At 38.2% G+C, this 12,348-nt stretch overlaps 1 pseudogene; it reads left to right on the forward strand.

Annotated features, from left to right (window-relative positions):
- Nucleotides 1-870: 870 nt before the first annotated feature.
- Nucleotides 871-3,440, forward strand: LOC128775484 (uncharacterized; annotated as a pseudogene).
- Nucleotides 3,441-12,348: the final 8,908 nt, after the last annotated feature.

Below are 12,348 nucleotides of genomic sequence, written 5' to 3' on the forward strand. Positions count from 1 at the left end.
CACTTTTAATATCATTCATTTAAATAAAAACATAATTTTAATAATTTGTGAAATGTTGCAATTATTATACTCCTGTTTTTATAAAGCCATGCAATGGCTTTATAAAGCCATGCAATACAATGAAGCCAATAAATACAATTTTTTGTTTTTTCTCTCCTTTTGATTCCAGACATATTCACTGTAACACCAAGTTTTGGTTTTTGATATAGTCTCCACAATAAAAAAAGTTTAAAAGTAATGTATAATGTGGAGGCAATGAGAGCAAGAGACTGGAAAAGGGAAAGGAAAAAGAGCAGTTCTGAACTTCTTGGCTCTCTTTTAAATGAATTTCTAGCTGTCTCACACCTTGCTGGCACAGATACCTCCCCACTTACGTGTCCTTTAGCAGCTGTGAAAATGACTAAACTGGGAAAAAAGACAACTTCTCCAGGAGGCAGTTGTGGTAGCTATTGCAACGTGGACCATCCCTACCCACTGGCCTCGGCAGTGCTCACAGGAGAATCGTGAGGGAAGTCCAGCTGGCTAATTGATCATGGTGTTTCTAGAAGTGAAGTAGATGGCCCGGAAAATTCTTACGTGATCTGGATAAGGAGAAAAGTTTTAGGTCTGGGTCAAGTGAACAAAAGTGTAACATGAATCATCATAAAAACAGAAAGTCAAAATCACTCAATCAGTTAAAGATTTGAGACCATTTACAGACCCAGAAGCTCTTGAATGAAGGGGAAGCTGGGTCTCCTCAAGAAAAGACACCAGCACACTACAAATAATTTATATTGTTAATTACTCTCCTAACTTTCCCTAAAGGTACCTATGACTTTTTACTGGGGTAACAATACATTGGGAAAAGAAAATAATGAGGCCTTTCAGTGACTACTGGACACTGGTTCTGAACTGACACTAATTCTAGGGAGACCCAAAACATCACTGTGGTCTACCAGTTAAAGTAGGTGCTTCTGGAGATCAGGTGATCAATTAGTTTTAGCTCAGGTCCATCTCACAGTGGGCCCAGTGGCTCCACAATCCTATTCTGTGGTTATTTGCACAGTTTCAGAATGCATAATTAGAATAGATGTACTCGGAAACTGGCAGAGCAAGTTCCCTGACCTATGTTGTTATCACTATTATGGAGGAAAAGGCTAAGTGGAAGTCATTAGGACAACTCTCTAGGAAAGTAGTAAATGAAAGGAATACCATGTTCCTGGAGTGATTGCAGAGATTAGTGACACAAGAAAGGAGCTTGAAGTTTGCAGGGGTGGTGATTTCCACCATATCCCCATTCAACTTGCCTGTTTGGTCTGTACAGAAGACAGATGGGTCTTGGAGAATTACAGTGGGTTATCATAGACCGAGCCAGGTGGTAACTCCAATTGCAGCAGCTATGACAGATGTGGTTTAATTGTTTGAGCAAATTAACACACCCCCTGATTACCTGGTATGTAGCTATTGAGCTGGCAAATGCCTTTTTCTCCATCCCTGTCAATAAGGTCCACCAGAAGCCGTTTGTTTTCAGGTGGCAAGGCCAACAAAACACCTTTAGTGTCCTATCTCAGGGATATATCAACTGTACTACCATATGTCATAATTTAGTTTGCAGAGATCTTGATCACTTTCCCTTTACATAAGATATCACATTGGTCCATTATTATAGTGAATGATATTATACTGAATGGACCTAATGAGCAAGAAGTAGTAATTACTGTAGACTTATTGGTAAGACATTTGAGAGCTGGAGGGCAGGAGATAAATAGTTTAAAAAATTAAAGGAGCCTTCTATCTCAGTGAAATTTCTAGGGATCCAGTGGTATGGGGCATGCTGAAATACCCTTTTTAAGGTAAAGGGTAAGTTGTTGCATCTGGTCCCTCCAAAGCTAAAAAAGAGGTGCAAAGCCTCACGGGTATCTGGATTTTATGGACAATATATTCCTTCATTGAGACAACATTCTTCAAGGGCCATTTAACCACACACCACTAAGTTACCATGTGACCTAAGGTGCCCATTATAAGCTAGGTGTTACTTGATCCACCAAGCCATAAGTTGGGTATGCACAGCCGAACCCCATCATAAATTGAAGTGGAATGTAAGTGATTGAACCCAAACAGGCCCTCAGGACATAAATAGGATGATGTGAAGAAGTAGTTCAAATGCCCATTTTCCCACTCCTGCTACACCCTTTTATCTCCCAGGCTGCATGTATGGCTTCACAAGGAGTTCCTTCTGAGGAAGGAAGAGACCCATGACTGGTTTACAGATAATTCTGTACAATGTGCAGGCACCAGTCAAAAGTGGACAGCTGTAGCACCATGGCCCTTTTCTGGGATAAAGTAAATCCTCCCAATAAGAAAAACTTCAAGCAGCGCACCTGGTTGTTCACTTGGCTTGGAAGGAGAAATAGTCATACATGTGTTTATGTATCAATTTAAGGGCTATGGCAAGTGGTTTGGCTAGATGGTCAGGGACTTGGAATGAACATGATTAGGATATTGATTACAAGGAAAGTTGGGAAAGAAGTATGTGGATATGCCTCTATGTAAGGCAAAAAATGAAGAATTTGTTTTATATGTGAATGCTTAGCAAAGTGTAACCTCAGTAGAGGAAGAATTTTAATTAAGTGGATAGGATGACCTATTCTGTGGATACCAGTCCACTCATGAATAAAGTTGTCATGGTAGCAGAGAGAGAGGTTATGCATGGGTTCAGCAATATGGACTTCCAATCACCAAGGCCATTGTGGCTATGACCACTGCTGAGTGCTCACTTGGCTAGCAGCAAAGACCAACACTGAATCCCCAGTAAGGCACCATTCTCACTAGGGTGATCAGCCAGCTACCTGCTGACTGGTTCATTATGCTGAACTCCTTCCATCATGGAAGTGGCAGGGTTTTTTCTTACTGGAATGGAGACTTACTTACTCTGGATATGGACTTGCCTTCCCTGAATGCAATGCTTCTGCCAAAATTGACATCCATGGACTTACAGAATGCATTGTCCATTGTCATGGTATTCCACACAGCATTGCCCCTCATCTAGGACTCACTACACAGCAAAAAGGGTATGGCAGTTGGCCTTTCTCTTGGAATCCACTAGTCTTACAATGTTCCCCACCATCCGGAGGCAGCTTGAAACAGTGGAAAAGTCTTTTGAAGACTAATTACAACACCAGGTAGATGGCAATACCTTGCAAGACTGGGACAGTGTTCTCCAGAAGAGTATGTGTATTCTGAATCAGCATCCAATATATGATATTCTTTCTTTCATAGCCAGGTTTCACAAGTTCACTAGCAAAGTTTTTGCTTTCTATTCCTGTGACCATATGCTTTCCTGCCTTAAAGATTCCAAAGGAAGGAACATTTCCACCAGGAGACTCAACAGTGACTCCACTGAACTGAAAGTTAGGACTGCTGCCCAGCCACTTTGGACTTTACATCTTCTGAATCAGTAGGCAAAGAGGAGAGTTGCTGTGTTTACTGGGGTGATTTATCCTGATTACCAAGGGGGAAATTGGACTCCTGCTCCACAATAGACCTGAGGAATAGTATGACTAGAGTACTGGAGGTCCCTTAGGCTGTCTTAGTCCTACTATGCCCTGTGAATGAGGTCAGTGGAAACTACAACAACCCAGTCCAGGTGGAACTACAAATGACCCAGGCTTGTCAAGAATGAAGGTTTGGGTCACCCCATTAGGGAAAAACCATGAACAACTGACGTGCTTTCTGAAGGTAAAGGAAATACGGTATGGGTACTGGAAGAATGTTGTTACAAATACTAGCTATAACCACATGACCAGTTATAGAAATGAGGACTGTAATTATCATGAGTATTTCTCCTTATTTGGTTCTGAGTATATGTGAATAGATATAAAATATTTTTTTCTTGCTCTTATCCTCTTATCATGTAACATAAGATGTATTGAATTTTATGTCACACTATTTGAGTATTATTAATACTGCATCATAGTATTTAAATTATGGGATATCAAGGAGAAGAGTAAATAGCACCCATAGACTTTTCCTTCTCTTCTAGAGAAGTTTTAGTGTGTTTCAGTTGTATGCAGAACAGTTGTGTTATGTGAGGTGAAACTATTATTGCCATTATTTAGAGATTATAGTTTAAGGAGATGTGCTGGATTGACAAGGTATAGACATGTGATGGTTAATTTTATATATAAACTTGAGGAGCCACAGGATCCCCAGGTATCTGGCTAAACATTATGTCTTAGTGTGTTTGTGAAAATATTTCCTGAAGAGATTAGAATTTGAACTGGCAGACTGAGTAAAGTAGATTGCCCTCCCCAATATAGACTGACCTCCCCATTCCAATTCATAGAGGGCCTGAATAGAAAAAAAAATGGTGAAGGAAGAGAGAATTTTCTCTCTCTCTGTCTCCCTCCCTCCCTCCATCCTCCCCTTTCTCTGTGTCTCCTTGTCTCTCTGACTCTATTAGCTAGAATATCAGTCTTATCCTGCCCTCACTATTCCTGCTTCTCAGGGCTTCAGACTTGGACTGGAATTTATACCATTGGCTCCTGGTTCTGAGGTGTTTGAACTGTACCACCTGCTTTTCTGGGCCCCCAGACAATAGAAGGCAGATCAAATTGTGGGACTTTGCAGCCTCCATAGTCATATGTGCACGTTCCTTATAATAAATCTCATTTTCGATATAGAGCCTATTAGTCTCTTTTTCTGGAGAACTCTAATACAAGTGTGTAACCATTCTTAACTCTTTGATCTTTATCCTTTGGGTTATTTTTCTTATTAAACAGAACAATCCTAGCATCCTCTTCCCACCAGCTCCTGTCTTGAAGGAACCCCTGCATCATGCTGCTGTAATCATGCTGCTTGCCTTAGAGCTAAGAATGCTCTGACTCAAACTGACAGATGGGTGAAAAAGATATGCTCTCCTTTTGCATTTTCTCCTAATGCAGTGTCAAAGTAGTTATCTGATTCTGCCTCTTGTGTTTTTTTTTAAGTTTTTGTTTATTTGATTTTTTACAAATGTGCAATATTTCTGGACATTTTCTTTACAGTGTGTTTTCATGAACAGAGCGTTCTGAACATTCTAATTATTTTAAAACCATTTTTGTTTAACATTTATATATATATGCCTATGAAAATATAATTTTCTAAGGAAATAAAACATTTAAAAATGGAATAAATTTACCGCCCCTCATTTCAGAGAGTTTGCTACTGGACTGCAACTTAAAGTTGATGTCCCTTACAATGCTGGGATGCAGACCCAATAGAACTATTATGAATGATGTAACTATTTAAAATAGTGATCTTTAAACACAAACATTGTTACGAATAGAGAAGAAGTCAGAGACAATTTTAAATGTGTGGGAGCACAGAAGACTGAGGAAAGTGTCAGTCATGAGTGCCGTCAAGAATTATCTTTTAACCAGGAGACTGATGTCATTTATTTTTCTCATTTGTGTTTCAGTCTTCTACTGAACCAAGGAGATTTTTATGACCTTCTCAAAACTAGTTTCTTTCATAAATCCAAATCTTATTTCAAAGTTTCACTTTATTACTTCATTTCCTTTCCTTTTTCTGGCAAGTGAACCAAATCCACAGAACTGCTAATGGAACTTTCTGAGGTCTTACGTGAAGTGTGATGAATTTAGTTCAACTCCTGTTACAACAAAAGAAAAACCTGGGAAAAAATGTGGATAAAATAAAACCTAGCCTCCCCAAAATATAGTGTCGATGCAAACATAATTTAAGAATCAAAGCAGTTATCCTATCTTGGCAGTGTTGGATAAGTAACATTTCACCAAATCCCTGTATCTGGGCAGTGAAGGCAGGAGTTTAGGAAATAATGCCAGTTATTTAAGATATATCATCAAACTCAGTAAAGCATTGGGGTATAAATGGGTTTGTTTTTTTTTTAAAATTTTTTTTTAAACATTTATTTATTTTTGAGACAGAGAGAGACAGAGCATGAACGGGGGAGGGGCAGAGAGAGAGGGAGACACAGAATCAGAAGCAGGCTCCAGGCTCTGAGCCATCAGCACAGAGCCCGACGCGGGGCTCGAACCCACGGACCGCGAGATCGTGACCTGAGCCGAAGTCAGCCGCTTAACCGACTGAGCCACCCAGGCACCCCTATAAATGGGTTTTACTGAAAACAGTATTTAAATAATTAAAGTGGTTGACAGGCTGGTAGATGTGTTCTCTCTCTCTCTCTCTCTCTCTCTCTCTCTCTCTTTTTTAATGAAGTTAGCATACAAGAAACTCTATCAATAGGATACATGTTTTGGGCTTTATTCAAGAAATGAAGGTGATTTTTCTTGATTAAAGAATGGAAGAAGAAAGAGGAAGAGTAAGGAACATTATTTATTTTTCAAACCAGAATCTGTGTACTAGATGGGAATCACCTGGAGGTCTTCTTAGACTACAGATTGTTGGGTCAACCACCAAAGTTTCTGATTTAGTAGGTTTTGGATGAGGCCAGATACTCTAAATATCAAACAAGGTTCCAGGAAGTGATGATGTGGAGATAACATTCTGAGAACTACTGCAATAGAGTGTCATGGAAGATAAGTGGAAATTTCCAAGAAGATAAGATGGTCCTGTTCTAGCATATTTGATTTCTTTAATTATCCTATAAATGAGTTAGAATTCAGAAAATTTAATTAATGACATAAACAGCATTAAAATAAGTTGCAAGCATATGCATATGACTAGGAAATTAATGCAGTAAATATAAATTGACTAAATGATTGATGGCGAAGTAGGCTTTGAAAGGATAGGTAAGGGTTTTTTAGTGTCTTTTATCCTGGGTCTCCCAAGATAAAGAACAAAATGATCATTTTTTCCCATGCTGCAGAGATAATATGGAGAAAATGTTATCTTCCTAGTACTGGTAGGAATTTCATTATAAAGAGAGATGAGCTTTATAGGACTTTCCAGAAGCTGCAGGTTAGCTCTCCACACTTTATGCAGAGGAATTTACTGTAATAAAAGAGCACGAAGGAAGAAAAAAGAGTAAAGAACCCACAAAACTCAACACCCAAATAACAATCCAGTTAAAAAATGGGAAGAAGACATGAAGAGACGTTTTTCCAAAGAAGACATCCAGATGGCTAACAGACACATGAAAATATGCTCAGCATCACTCCTCATCAGGGGGATAGAAATCAAAACCTCAATGAGGTATGACCTCAAACCTGTCAGAATTGCTAAAATTAACAACACAGGAAACAATAGATGTTGTCGAGCATTCGGAGAAAGGGGAACCCCTGCTGACACTGTGGTGGGAATGTAAACTGGTGCAGCCACTCTGGAGAAAAGTATGGAGTTTCCTCAAGAAGTTAAAAATAGAACTACCCTATGATCCAATAATTGTGCTACTAAGTATTTACCCAAATGATACAAAAACTGATTTGAAGGGATACATGCACCTTGACATGGCACTATCAGCAATAACCAAATTCTGCAAAGAGCCCAAATCAGCTGGCACATGGGTAGCTGTGTATATATATTCGTTTATATATATATATTCATTTATATATATATAAATTTCATTTCATTATATATGTATATATAAATTTCATTTCATTATGTATGTATATATAATGAAATGTATATATATATATATAAAATGAAATGTTACTCAGCCATAAAAAATAATGGAATTTTGCATTTTTCATGACATATATTGAGCTAGAGAATATTATGCTAAGTGAAGTAAGTCAGTCAGTGAAAGAAATACCTTATGATTTCACTCTTATGTGGAATTTAAGAAACAAAGTAGATGAACACGGGGGTGGGGGGAAGAGAGGCAAAACAGGAAATAGACTCTCTTCATTATAGAGAACAAACTGAGGGTTACTGGAGGGGAGCTGGGGAGGATGGGATAAATAGGTGATGGATATTAAGGAGGGCAGGTGTGATGAGCACTGGGTGTTGTTTGTAAGTGACGAATCACTACATTCTCTTCCTGAAGTATTACTGTGTATGTTAACTAACTGGAATTGAAATGGAAGAGGCTGAAGAGACCTAGTGGCCTGGGGCCAGGGAAAGAGTCACATCTACTGGAGAGCTTCCAGTGAAATTCTATAGGGATGTTATTGGACTTATAGCAGATATTACTGGGCTTCTTGTGGAAGCCAATGACAAAGCTAACCTGTGTGTGTAAATTTTAGCGCAGGTCCAAGAGCACTTACAGCTAATTTACATTGATGTGCTAATTCAATAATTAAAATAACCTCTTTGTTCTCCTAATTTTCATGTGATAATTTAAACATAAAATCGGAAACTTCACAGTGATTAAAAAGTTTAATCTTCACTATTTGAGCATTTTCCATGAAAAATAAAATTTCTAGTATCTTCAGAAAAATCAGGATATTTTCACTGAAGAGAACCTAATGGAAAGCTCTGATTAAAAAAAGAAAAAAAGATTTCTACATGTTGTATCCAAATCCATCTCTTCCTAACTTCAAACTACTGGCTTTGATCTGCTAGTTTTTCCTTGTGGATTAGCATACATAAATGTAAATCTCTTCTCTCTGATTTTGTTATAGATTGTTTAGATATTTTTTTTTTTTTGTGGTTTCAATTTCATCTAGTGTTTTGGCACGTAGTGTTTATTCAGTCATTGTTTGTGGAGGTAGGCTTCGGTTTCATGTGATGAAGGTACTCATCTAAGATCACTGAAATTTGTCATGTTGCTTTTCTTACACTGTGGTATGGGGAGCTGGACATGTTTCAGACAATGCTGGATTATAGTCAATACTTTTGGGGATTTTTGCCTCACCATTCCTTCTTTCAGTACCGGAATTTTCTTCAGGGCATCTCCCTTCCATCAGTAACTTTATATATGGTTTAGGGGCACTTGCAACCATCTCTGATCACACAGTAGCTTATCTGACCCTGTCGTAACAAACAGAGCATCACATCATCTGGTGATTGTGGCTGGTCCAGGATAGGCAGTTGATCCAGGCTGATCAAATGCAGTTTAATCCTGGGGCTCTTTGGAAATATTGAGAGGAGAGGTCTCTCTTCCCATGAATTTGGAGCTGTGTTGACTTAAGTCTGAGTTGCTGGGGGGAAACCATGTGGAGAAAGCCTGCCTGCAAATGAAACCAACACAAAGGAAAGCAGAGTCAAAAGAGACTAGTTAACGATGACATCCTTTGAGTCTTTGAAGCCCAAGAAGGCATGAAGGCAGCTCAGCTATAAGAAATCATATATTCTCTCTTTCAACCTAAGCCAATTTTGGATGAATTTTTTTTTAGTCCTAATTTAAACAGGAGTTAGTGGGATCAGCATAGGGTGATGAATGCTGGAGGCATAAAGCTGGAGTCCTGTTTCTAATTCTAAAATTTTCAGGATGGTAAACTTCCAGTGGAGTTCGTTAATAATTGCATTCTTATAGACTGGTTGTTACTCAGAGTGTAGGCAGTGTAGCAATTACACAGCCCCCTTACCTCGCAGCTTATTAGAAATGCAGAATCTCAGCCTGCCCTCTCCCTATACCTACTGAATCAGAATCTGCATTTTTAAAAGATACCCCACAAATTTGTATGCCTGTTACCATTATTTGAGAATCCTTGCTGTGGATCTGTTAGATCTTGCCTGGCCTGCTTCTGCTTTGGGGCCTTCACATGGCTATTGTTTCTACCTAGAGTAATTTTCCCACGGGTTTCCCGAGGCATAGCTAAGCCTCTTACAAGTTTTTCTAGAATTTCACCTTTCCAATGAAAGCTGTTTTTTTTTTTTTCTACCTTCCTCCAAGAGAATGTGAATTCCTTGAAGTGAAGAGGTTTTGGCTGCTCTCTTTTGTGATATCCTCCAAACATCTAATGCAGGTGTCTGATACATAGTACTTAGTAAATATTTGTTGGACAATGTTTAGGTATCACCTTATATTACTCTCTCCCCTTCCCCCCCCCCCCCCCCCCGCTTTTCATTTTTCATTCTGGTTTAGATATGCTGTTTTCTTTTTTCTTCCTTAAATATACCAAGCTAGTGCTGTTCAGGGACTTTCCACTTGATTTTTCTTTATTCCTGCACATTTCTTTTTTTAAATATTTTTTAATGTTTATTTATTTTTAAAATAGACAGAGAGTGAGTGGGGGAGGGACAGAGAGAGAGGGAGACACAGAATCTGAAGCAGGCTCCAGGCTCCAAACTATCAGCACAGGGCCCAACACGGAGCTCGAACCCACGAACCGCAAGATCATGACCTGAGCCGAAGTCAGATGCCCAACCGACTGAGCCACCCAGGCGCCCCTACTCCTGCACATTCTTTATTCAGATCTTCACATGTTTTTCTCCTGTTCATCATTCAGGTCACAGATCACATTTCATCTCCTCAAAGATGCCTTCTCTGACAGACTTCAACCAAAGTTACCATCTCCCCACAAACCATCCCTCTGTATAGTAGCGCTGTCCAATAGGGAGTCACTGTTGTAGTTATTTAAGTGTTTCATTTTATTAACAGCTTTATTGAGATATAATTCACATACCACAAAATTCATCCTTTTAAATTACAAATTTCAACGTGGTCTTTTATATTCACAGAACTGTTCAGTGATCACTATCAATTTTAGAACCTTTTCATTACTCCTGAAAAACACCTGTACCCATTAGCAGTCCCTCCCTCTTTTTCCCTTTCCCCAGCCCCTGGCAAACTATTCCTTATTTTGATTTGCCTTTTATGAATATTTTATTTAAATAACAATATGATATGTGGACTTTTGTGATTGTCTTCTTTTATTGAACATAACATTTTTAAGGTTCATCCATGTTGCAGTGTATGTCAGTACCTCTTGTTTTTATGACTATATTCCACTGTACGGATATTCCACATTTTGTTTATCCATTCATCAGTTGGTGGACATATGGGATGTTGTCACTTTTTAAAGATCAAGACTAAAACAGTCTGAATAGTCTTGTACAAGATTTTGTATGAATATGTTTTCAATTCTCGGACGTATATATCTAGGAGTAGAATTGCTCGGTCATGTGCAAGTATGTTTAACGGTTTGAGAAACCACCAGACTATTTTCCAGAGTCTTCAAATAATGTATAAGAATTCCAATTTCTTCATCACCACTAATATTTATTATTCTGTCTTTTTAATTATAGCCTTTGTAATATGTGTGAGATGGTATCTGATGGTAGTTTTCATTTATATTTCCCTAATGACTAGTGATGCAGTTATTGATCATTTGTGTATCTTCCTTAGAGAAGTGGCTGTATAAATATTTGATAATTATTCAATTGGGTTATTTGTCTTTGCATTATTGAGTTTAAGAGTTCTTTATATATTCTAATTAGATACATGATTTTAAAATATTTTTTGTCATTATGTGCATTGTCTTTAACATTCTTGATGATGTCCTTTGAAACACAAAATTTTTACTTTTGGTGAAATCCAATTTACTTATTCTTTTGCCGTTTGTACTTTTAGTGTCATATATAAAAATCATTGTTGAGTCCAAGGTCATGAATATCTACCCCCTTTGTTTTCTTCTAATAATTGTATAGTTTTGGTTCTAACATTTAAGTCTATGATCCACTTTAAGTTAATATTTCTATATCATATAAATTAGGGATCCAGCTTCATTTTTTTGCATGTGAACTCAATTGTGCCAGATCACTTTGTTGAGGAGACTAATCTTTTTTTTTTTAATTTTTTTAATGTTTATTTATTTTTGAGAGAGAGAGAGAGAGAGAGAGAGAGAGAGAGACAGAGCACAAGCAGGGGAGGGGCAGAGAGAGAGGGAGACACAGAATCTGAAATAGGCTCCAGGCTCTGAGCTCTCAGCACACAGCCCGAAACAGGGCTCAAATTCAGGTACTTTGAGATCATGAACTGAGCTGAAGTTGGATACTTAACCGACCACACACGCACCCTGAGACCAATCTTTTTAAAATTTACTTATTTTGAGAAAGAGAGAGTGTGCACACAAGCTGGGGAGGGGCAGAGAGAGAGAGAGAGAGAGAGAGAGAGAATCCCAAGCAGACTCCAAACTGTCAGTACAGAGACCTACATGGGTCTCAATCTCATGAACCATGAGATGATGACTTGAGCTGAAATCAAGAGTTGGATGCTTAACCGAATGAGCCACCAGGCGCCCCAGAGAAGACTAATCTTTTCTTATTGATTCATCTTATCCTATTCAAAATTCAATTGACCATAATGTGAAGACTTATTTCTGGACTCTCAATTCTATTCCGTTGGTCTATATGTCACTCCTTTTGCCATATTGTCTTGATTATTTTTGCTTTGTAGTATTTTTGAAATTGGGGTGTATGAGTGCCCCAACTTTATCCCATTTTTCTTTTTTTTTTTTTTTTTTAATTTTTTTTTTTTTAACTTTTTTTTATTTATTTTTGAGA

This window comes from Panthera pardus, unplaced genomic scaffold, assembly GCF_024362965.1.
Source record: "Panthera pardus isolate Hobbes unplaced genomic scaffold, ASM2436296v1 HiC_scaffold_8, whole genome shotgun sequence".
Taxonomy (NCBI): Eukaryota; Metazoa; Chordata; class Mammalia; order Carnivora; family Felidae; genus Panthera; species Panthera pardus.